Genomic DNA, 11,179 nt, shown 5'->3' with positions numbered 1-11,179 from the left:
TGCTCATCGTTGAAGTTTGTACAGTGGCCTCTATTTACTAATTACTAAGTTGAATGAAATAATTTACAAGATTGAGCTCATACAGAAATGAAGCTAGCCTATAGAGGATTTCTAGAACTGGTAAAAATTAATAGAACACAGAATAACTTAGTTAAACATTACAAAACTTAGTTAAACATTACAAAACTTAGTTAAACATTACAAATTTATTTCAATAATGTTTTCCTTCATTCTAAGGTTTAAATTAATTGATCATAAATTAGATTGTGTTTGTCTTCAAAAAAATAAAATAAAGCATGTTACAAAGATTCCAAGTCTGGAACAAGAGTGCACACGCTGAAATGTCTCTCCTGCTTTACCGACCAATCATTTTATGTCAATTTTATTTAAAGGTTTTACTACAAGCAATAGAAAATCTGAACATATTTAAAGATCCATGCCAATGAGGTCAAGTTAAAACCAAATGTGTTCATATTTGTAGCACTGATCCCCCCCCCCCACACACACACAATCATACCAAGAATCAATCAAGCATCAAATGGTACAAGGGGAAGGGCTGTGGATTTTCTATAAAATTTCCATATGTTTAGCATTGAAACATCAAAAGGGTACATACTCCTTAATGTTAGTGAAAAACAGACAAAAACACAACAAGAGTCACATGCTAAAATGTCTTGCCTTCTTTACCATTGATTTTATGTTAATATAGTCCTAACAATAAATCTTTACAAATATCACATAATCTTAACATGACCCAAGAAAATGAGATCAAGGTCAGATGAAACATGCCAACTGGCAAGCAGACATGTACAGCTTGCAATCCTTCCATACAACAAATATATAATAATTGACCTAATTTGCTTATAGTTTAAGAAAAACAGACCAAAGCACAAAAATATAACACTGAGCAATGAATCGTGAAAATGAGGTCAAGGTCAAATAAATCCTGCGAGACTAACATGTACACCTTAAAATATTTCCATACACCCAATATAGTAGACCTATTGCATACAGTATATAAAAAACAGACCAAAAGATAAAAAAATAACTATAACCACAGAACCATGAAAATGAGGTCAAGGTCAGATGACACCTGCCAGTTGGACATGTACGCCTTATAGTCCTTAATTACACCGAATATACTAGTAAAATTGAGAATGGAAATGGGGAATGTGCCAAAGAGACAAACTAGACCTGTATCGGAGATATGGACTTGACCATAAAAACTTAACTTTGTTGACTGATCCATGAAATGAGGTCGAGGTCAAGTGAAAACTGTGACGGGCATGAGGTCCTTGCAAGGTACGCACATACCAAATATAGTTATTCTATTACTCATACTAACAAATAAATTAACATTACAAACAATTTTTTTTCCCAAGTAGTCACTTAACCATGAAAATGAGGTCAAGGACAATGGACATGTGACAGACGGAACACGAAGCCGATCTAAATACAAAGTATGAAGCATCCAAGTCTTCCACCTTCTAACATATAAAGCTTTTAAGAAGTTAGCTAAAGCCGCCGCCGCCATAGCCGCCACTTTCCCTATGTCGAGCTTTCTGCGACAAAATTCAGGCTCGACAAAAACTAAACATTGACAATCGAACCATGAAATGAGATCAAGGTCAGATGAACCTGACAGCTAGACATTTGCACCTTACAATCATTCCATACACCAAATATAGTAGACCTATTACATACAGTATACAAGAAAAACAGACCAAAACACATAAACTTAACATTCTTTTAACTAGATACCTTAAGGATGATTTAGGCCAAGTTTGGTTTAATTTGGCCCAGCTGTTCCAGAGAAGATTTTTTGAAAGGTTAAAAGACGACGACGAACGCAAAGTGATGAGAAAAGCTCTTTGTATGAGCTAAAAATCATTAAAGGACAATAACTCCTATAAGAAGTCATGACAGTTTTGACATCATGGAACAATTGAAAGAGCTCAATATTCAGAACATTTTTGCCCATGCCCCCACCCACATCATAATTTCTCCATTAAGAACAGATTTTGGCCAGGTAAGCTTATAAAACTGTATAACCAGCATCATTGTAGACTTGCACATCAGCTCTATATGTGAAGGCATTTAGAAAAAAAAGTCTAACACCATTGTTTTCATGAATCTTTAAACTTAAGTTTCAATTTTTCTAAAACAGAAAATGTACTTGAATTTCAATTATCTAGTCCATGCTAAGTCACATTTTCCAGATACACAGCTTTGACAGTAGTCACTAGTCATTTATTTTACTTATATTCTAAGCCAAAGGGTATATTTTTGCTTCACGTGCAGTGGCAAATATTTCATGTATATCACAGACAATCATGACAAGTGCAAATTAACAACACATACAAAAGGTAAGTCCTGTAAGTATATGATCAGAAAGGAGTTAAGACCAAATAAACTAGTGTAAGTGGTTCAAGTTACATCTAAAAATAAGTATGGGTAGCCTACATGTAGGTAGGAATTATAAAAACTTTTTTTTATTTTTTGACAGTCTATGGGAGCAACATTCTGACTTAGTGAAAAACTATAGTGCATAGGCTGAAATGTCTGGCCTTCTTTACTAACTGATTTTATGTTGATAGTCCTAAATATAAAGCTTTACTACAAGTATCAAACTTAAGAACTTAAGGATGTACACCTCTGAGAAGCCAACTAATTCTAGAATTAAACTTTTTTTCTTAACTTGATTTTTTGGTTTATATGACTGTAAAAAAAATAGTTGGTGAAGAAAAATTCATACGGCGGTGCATTTCTTTTTTTGCTACAGATTTGGCTGCCCAAATTTCGATGATTTTCCCATTTTTCATCAGTTTTTGCTAATTTTTGGGCTAATATTGTGAAAAAAATCAATTAAACTTGTATTCATACTTTCAATAAAGATGAATAAATTTAACTTAAAAAAAACTATAGGTAGGTGTTAATATAAGAAAGTTTTATCATATTTTGATGCTTTTTCAAGTCAAATTTACCATGATGTCAATTTTGTAAATTTGTGATTTTTCTCTGTTTTAAGAACAAAATGCATATTAATTCAAGTTCTTTGTTTTAAATGATTGAAAAAATACATATTAGCTAAGAAATTTGAAAAGAAAAAGTTGATATGGGATGTACATGTACATGTTTCTGTTAGAAATCATATTTTATACCCCTCACCCTTTCTCTCAAAATTTTGGCTGAAATTTTTAAAAGACTGCCTTGATTGGTAATAAAATTTGAAAAAAAATATTACTCAATTGAAAAAAAAAGACATTTCTCCCAGACCCTTTCAAAGAGGCCAATATACGCAAATTCATAAACATGCGATGAAAATAAGAAAAGACAAAAAGTGTCCATAACACACGGATGCCCCACTCGCACTATTATTTTCTATGTTCAGTAGTAGACCGTGAAATTGAACCAAGACTCAAATTTGACACAATTAAAATTAGAAAGATCATATCATAGGGAACAATGTGAACAAAAGTTTCAAAATGATTGGACTTCAATTTCATCAAAAACTACCTTAACAAAAAACGTTAACCTGAAGCGGGACAAACAGACGAACGGACCCACAGACCAGCATACATAATGCCACCTCTACTATCGTAGGTGGGGCATAAAAACAAATTGACGTAAAACACCTTTCACAATTTCAAAATGTGTTATTTATGTATACAGTTGAGTTGGCTAATGGAAAGTGCCAAATGAGCTGTCAATTTTTCTCGTATCAGCTTTAAAATTAAGGTACTGTTGCCGAAGTAGAAATGCTTCTGTAAAAGATATATCTTAGGTAATCAGATTGTTTCAAATTTTATAAATTGCTCTTTAAATTTTCTTCAGTTTTGTTTTCAATTATGTGAAATCTAAACTATTTTCATCTGATAAAAATTCATATCTTTTTTCTTTCTGATGGTTATTTGGAATTGTAATAAAAACATAAATGTGTTCAATATCAGCCAAAATCTGATCTTTAATCTATTTTCCAGTTCCGCATCTTCGTCTTTTTTGTATTATCAACATATCTGTCAAATCAACAGTATGTACTCTGCCATGCAGGGTTTGTCAAATTGTTGCTTCAATGAAAACATTTCTCATTCCAAATCACGGCTCATTACTATTTGGTGAAAACGACATACTAATAAATTACGTGATCTGAACGTTTTTAAATGGTTGATTTCTGTCGATTTTCAACTTGTTACCCACACGCTACGTTGTTGATTTCTTTAACACATGTTTTGATAACTTAAAAATAATTACGCATGAAATATGAATGTAATTTATTTGCAATTAAGATAAGTGTTTCCCCCTTGTCTCAATTTATCATCAAACTTAAAGTGCTTAGTTTATATTCGTTCCTAATGACTACCCCAAGGAATCAGCACCATCAAATCTCTGATTATTCATGGATGAACCATCAAAATTTGACTCGGTAACTGACTCGTACAAGATTGCCATATAATTATTACCCGAGAAACGACTATTGAAAAATCAGGTTTTTCACTGAGCTAAATAAACATTTTAATGCATTTTCCATAGACCGATGAGACCAAAAGTGCTTATCTTGAATATGTATTATTAAGAATTTTAAGAAAACAATTAGCTGTAAGATGTTTATAGACTCCAAGTTAGATTTGCAGTAATGACGTGCTGCCGTTTACTCGGACAAGACAAAGATCTCACGGTCATTAAACTTTCGAGCATGATTTTTGTACTCAGACTCGAAAATCAACCAATCAAATTGCTGGCTTTCATGTTTCGAGCATGATTTTTGTGCTCCGAGCACTGAGCAAAGTTTTATGCCTTCAAGACCTAATAGCTTGCAAATGAATAAAAAAAAATGTCTACCTCCCAATATACTACTAAGCAATTGCCATTTCAAGTCAAATATCAAACATTTGAGCCACATTTAAGACTAGTATTTAAACATAGAGAATCAAAAAGGATAACAAAAAGAAAGAAATCTATTTGGCACCGTACTGGATAATGCACTGAATGAATGTATTTCGTGACTATGCTTCTATACTCATGTGTATCTTGCTTGTGTGAATCAGAAAGTTATTCTTTTATATTTTTGTTACATTTATACGCTATGAAGATTTCACTGCATTGTTTGTCTTCTGCAGATTGTTCCAATGTTTTCTTATAATTTTACTAAAATTCAAGTTTGAACTTAGAAACAAATGTAGCGTACTACTGTAGACGCATTTTTAGCGAATGCATAGTTTGTCAAAGATTATGTAAACTTTGCAAACGTATGTTAGAAACAAATGATCAAAACATGTGCGCGCTTAGACGTTTGCATCGTTTGTGTTAGAAAGAAATGCACTCTTTTTAAGTTTATGCATATGACTTATGAATTTTACTTAATCAATTGAGGGAATTCTAGGTGAAATCTAAGTTTAAGGAACACTTAAGTTAAGATGCTTTATGCATACTTGCCCTGTCTTTCCTTAATTATATCTTAATATTAGTATTTAATTAATAAAAAAAAAAATCAAAGTTTTGTATACAGGAAATTTATAAAAATGACCAGATGATTAATATTCCTGTCAACACCGAAGTGCTAACTACTGGGGTGGTGATACTGTCGGGACAAAACGTCCACAAGCAGTGGTATCGACCCAGTGGTGTTAATAGTTATCAAAGGATTATAATCTAATACGCCAGACGCGCGTTTTGTATATGTTCCAGACCATATGAGTATTTGGACAGTACGCGTACGGTCCGGACCGTATACGTATACTCATACGGTCCGACCATACGCGTACGGTCGGACCGTATGAGTATACGCGTACGGTCCAGTACGATCTGACCATACATGTTATTCGATCATATGGGTTAAATTGAAACAATCTTTATTTTTAGTTTTACAAATTGTTATTGATAATTTGTTACAATAAGATAGATAAAATGAACAAACGAACAATTGAAATTAGGTATTTAGATATAGGAAGATGTGGTGTGAGTGCCAATGAGACAACTCTCCATACAAATAACAATTTAAAAAGTAAACCATTATAGGTTAAAGTACGGCCTTGTTTGCTTGTATATCTGAATCCTATTTTGGTACTCTCGCCCAAGGTGACACAATTCAAGTAACGTAATATTTGTAGCATTTTCATGTATGCAGTTCATGCATGTTCTTTTGCATTTGCATTTTTTGGTAAAGTTGCTAAACAATGCTAAATATTCTAAAACAATTGAACTCCCACTTTATGTTTTTCTACCGATATCTTCAATTTCAGCGTTCATAATACAATTAATGTACTACTGATCGACATGCTTAATACAAGAGAGATTAGCATATTGAATTAGCGTGAATTAAAAACAAGTTTAAATATAAAGTTTTTGTTTCAATTACAATTGAACTTTTTATATTAATTTGATAGTTAAGTTATGTTAATCTGCTATATGCATTTGTATCTAATAAACTTGACCAACTTTTTAATATAAGTCAGACCGTACGCGTAAGGTCCGACCGTATGAGTATTTTGAAAAAGTACGCATACGGTCCAGACCGTACGCGTACGGTCCAAATACTCATACGGTCTGGAACATATATAATATGTTCTATATCTAATTGTTTTTTAATAGTATTGCTTGTACAGTCTCTCATAAATCTTTTAAGATTGGCACATACAGTGTGACTGAATTTAAAATTTGTTGTTATACATACATGTATGTTTTATGTACCTGAATGAATATTCTATTGTGAAAATATATGTAATTGTATCATGTGTATGTGGTGAGGCTTTAATAAAATATTGAATGAAATCTATGCCAAAATAAATATAGTAATTTTCGATATGAACTTGCACAACTCAAAAGTTCCAAAGATGACGACAGTTACATTTTGTAAGATGTTTCAACAACTGTGTAGAAAAAAGTCTCAATAAACAGCCCTGACCGATCTAAGTTGGTGTAATATTTCAAATTTGACAACGATAGAGCAATTGCAACTGAGACTGCGTATTTAAACATCCCGAATAAATAGCAGTTTAATAATGATTAAACAAATAATTAAAATTTTATATACTAAGGTAAAATAATTGAACTTGGCTGCGTACTTGTGCATACATCCCAAATGAATAGAACCCTGTAATTTAAACTGGTATAATTTAAAAAATCCTTAAACCTTTAAGTCCAGTACGGAAGCCGGAGTTACTGGAAACTAGTGACGGGCGGACAATGAGTAATGACAGGAAAATGAGTGATGGTAAGGAAAATGAGTGACTTATTCTATGTTTTTTTTCATTTATGCCCTCTGGGGAAACTGTCCTTAACTTTCTTATCCAAAACCTTTCCCGAGCAAGTCTGTCGGACCTTTACCAAACGTCGTTGTGGTCTATGATTGTGATGGTAAGGTTTTTGAGATCATTTTGAGCGTTCCCATGTGATCTCAAAGTACGACTTACGGGGAGGTCGGGCTTGCAGGTGTAGTCACTTCGATGCATGGTAAATATTCCTTCATCACTTGTATCTTAGTCTATGCATATTTAAATCGTGTTAAAACAGCCGATAAAAAAAACTGTTTTGCGCTGCAGGAGTTTTAATTTTATCACCCCGTCTTCAATTGTCAATTTAAGTAAAGTCAACGAATGATTTCATTGCCTTTTGGAAAATGTGCACCCCATTTATCCGTGGTATCAACGTTTAAAATTTGTGTCTTTCAGTTCCCGAAGCTTTCAACAAAAAGTAATCATCATATGAATCATCGGCAACAACGGTAACTATACAACCTCTGTTGACTAAGTCTTTATCCTCATCCTCAAAATCGGTTTCCCTATTAGGCTCATCTTCTCTTGTTTTTGTTTTTTTACGTTCCGTTCCGGTGATACGACAATTTTGACAATTCGAATAGTGGCTAATAGACGTGTTAGAAAAGTCGTCACTTCTGCTGGCGCTCGTATTGGATGGAAGATAAAGTATGCAGGAGAAAATCAAATACATTTTTCAAGAATCAGAAAATGTTTAATGAATTGAAAAGTTTTTAACCTGATAATCATAAGCTTTTATCATAGTTTAGCACTTCTTTGTTTAAGGAAACAGCAAATGTATACTTAAACATTTATCATCGGTACAAGGACATCATTCGTAAATAACTCAACATGTATTAATTCACATGCACCTTTTATTCAAAAGAGATGAATAGATATTTACAATCCACTTTAACAGTTTAACAGATTGTTTGAGATTTAACTATTTAAAGTCTAGGAAAATTTTAAGGCCTAGCATGCCCTAGATAAATAAATTTCTAATGCATTGCATGTTTTAATAAATTATTATAAAATATAACTATAAAATACAGGTCAAGTTTGAATTTCGATGCCATCAATCTTACTGTTCTAGAGTTATGTCCCTTTACAAACGGAAAAATGCTCATTTTTTCATTCCCCCCCCCCCCCCTTAAAATATTAATTAAGTATTTTTTTTAAATTGGAGTTATCTTCCATTGTCCATGATTATGGTTGAATCAACTACAATCAATGCTTTAGACAATGCAATGTTCAATTTTGCCTTCCACTGATAAATTATAGCAATTGTTACCGTTCATTCCTAAAAATGTTTTAAAGTCTTATTTGAAAATTGGAGTTATCTTTCTTTGTCCAGAATGATAGTTGAATCAACTACAACCAATGCTTTATGTTAATGCAATATTCAATTTTACTTCCAATGATAAACTAAAGCAATCATTACCATTCAATGCTTACAAGCACTTTGATTATCGATCTAGGGTTATGCCCCTTTAAAAATGAAAAAAATCAGAATTTTTCGTTTCTATTGAGTTTTCTCAACTAAATGTAATGAATTGTATATATAATGCTTTCTACCACAAAACTCAATTTAAGTTCAATTTTTGGAAGCTTTGCTTTTACAGTTCTTGAGTTAGTTCCTTTTTAGCATTATATGCTAGCGGGGGCATCATCAATGTCCCTATGGACACATTCCCAATTTATTTTTTTACAATTCATTTTTTACACTTTACATAGGTCACTAGAGGGAATTTGGAGATAAGGGTTGCCCCAGGTAGAACTTGAAAAAAAAATATTTACGTTTGAATTAGTGGAAAGTTGTCTTTTTGAAATCCAATACATGGAACAGTTTCTCGATATTATAGAATCTTTTGTGACTTCATGTTGCTTTTCAAATGATTGGTTTTTCTTTTAACTTGATAATAAAATTTTACAAATGTAAAATGTATTTCAATACAAAAACTTTGCAAAAGTAATTGGTAATTTAATACATTACTTTGATAAATGCATATAATTGAAAAAAGCAAGATATGGTTTTATTGCGTATGAGACAACTCTTCACAAGAGACCAAGTGACACAGAAATTAACAACTATAGGTCCCTGTACAATGAGAAAACCTCATACTACATAGTCAGCTTACATTTGTTTTTCATTCATTATTTTGTACATAAATTAGTCCGTTAGTTTCCCAATTTGAATTGTTAAAGATTTGTCATTTCTGGGCCATTTTAGAGCTGAATATGTTATATGGGCTTTGCTCATGCATATTTCATGCATAGTTTTGTCAAAGTAATTGTAATATAATGCCAACTAAATTTCAATGTTGTTTGCCCCATGCCTGCTGTGCATGCTTAAAAATTTCCATTTTTGGAGAAATTATCGTGTTTCATATGTTGACGCATTTAATGGTACAAAGTTTTGTAACTATGATATCGTTTTAGGTTTGAAGACCTTATGATGAAGCATAGTTTGTGAAAGCAGAGAATTGCCAGTTAAAATCAGTTCTATGACACACTGTGACAGCTTTCGTACAGTTATTAAGCAGATTGTATCATAACTTGTCTCAATTGTATTCTTGAAAACCTCGATGTTAAAAAAATCAGTGTCCTTTTGCCACATAACACCACAGAATAGTATAATATTCAGCGTTTGATTACTTCTACAGTTTTGCACAATGTATTGCATTTCATTATAGAAATTTCATTATAGAAATAGATAGACACAACAGTTGCAGTTTTTTTACCTAATGAATTCCAACAAATGTACACAACTGAACGTAATGATTAAGTTGATCTATATCAAATTGAACTTTCCTGGGTCAACCATTGTGATTGTGAATGCCTCTATCTATACTTTCATAAATTATTTATTTATGTTATTGTATTGAAATATGTATAATTATCTCTATACCTTTGTAATTTGGTTTGTGAGAATAAAGATATATAACTGAATACCACAGAACACCCAAAATGTACCACAGTACTATACAAAAAACAATAAAAATATAAAATAAACGATAGAACATTAAAATACAGAATACATTTGTATTAATTCAGAATCATATAATTCTATGAATGTAGAATTGCGTCCCTTCTAATAAATATATAAACTTATATCCCATGAATATTAGCATATAAAATCATATTCATTTTTTTTATTTCCTAATCACAGGGTTAGAAAATTTATTCACACTTCAATACCAATACACAGCAGTCATCTTCATAAATAGTTATACCAATACATAACATTCATCTTCATAAAAGAGCAGACTGTGAACATACAGAGATAAGTTATAGTTACGAAATTAAAAAGTGTTGGGTATGTGTAGACACACCATAGGAAGTTTTTCACGAGAAAACTATCTTATACGTTCAGATATTTCACATTCAACTTTTTATGGTAATTTTTTTTACATTTACAAAGCACAAAAATGTTAGTATTCACCTCAAAAACTAAAAAAAACCTTTAAACAGACATTTTAAGAAGGGATATAATTATTAACGATACTGTTGTCAGGTCATTAAAGATTGCATATTTTGGCTTAAATATTGATTCACTTATAGGGTCTTTGCACGGAATTTATTCTTAAACCAGTTGTTGGCATGACACGGGTCATGTTCTTCTCATATATTTAATGATGGTATGATACTAAACCCCTAACGGGAGGAATTGTGTCTGATATTCATAGAATGAAGCCATAATCTTTCAATCAGTTTAACTGAGGGCTGGAGCTGGCATGTCAGTAACTGCTAGTATTCGTTTGTTAATTTATGTATTATTGTCATTTTGTTTAATTTCTTTTGTTACCTATTCTGACATCGGACTCGTAATTCTCTTAAACTGAGTTTTACTATGCGTATTGTTGTGCGTTTGTTTTTTCTTTGTTGGCTAGAGGTATAGGGGGAGGGTTGAGATCTCAAAAATCATGTTT

Source organism: Mytilus galloprovincialis, chromosome 4 (assembly GCF_965363235.1).
Source record: "Mytilus galloprovincialis chromosome 4, xbMytGall1.hap1.1, whole genome shotgun sequence".
Taxonomy (NCBI): Eukaryota; Metazoa; Mollusca; class Bivalvia; order Mytilida; family Mytilidae; genus Mytilus; species Mytilus galloprovincialis.
The sequence above is the reverse complement of the archived record's forward strand: the minus strand, read 5'-3'. Positions refer to the sequence as shown.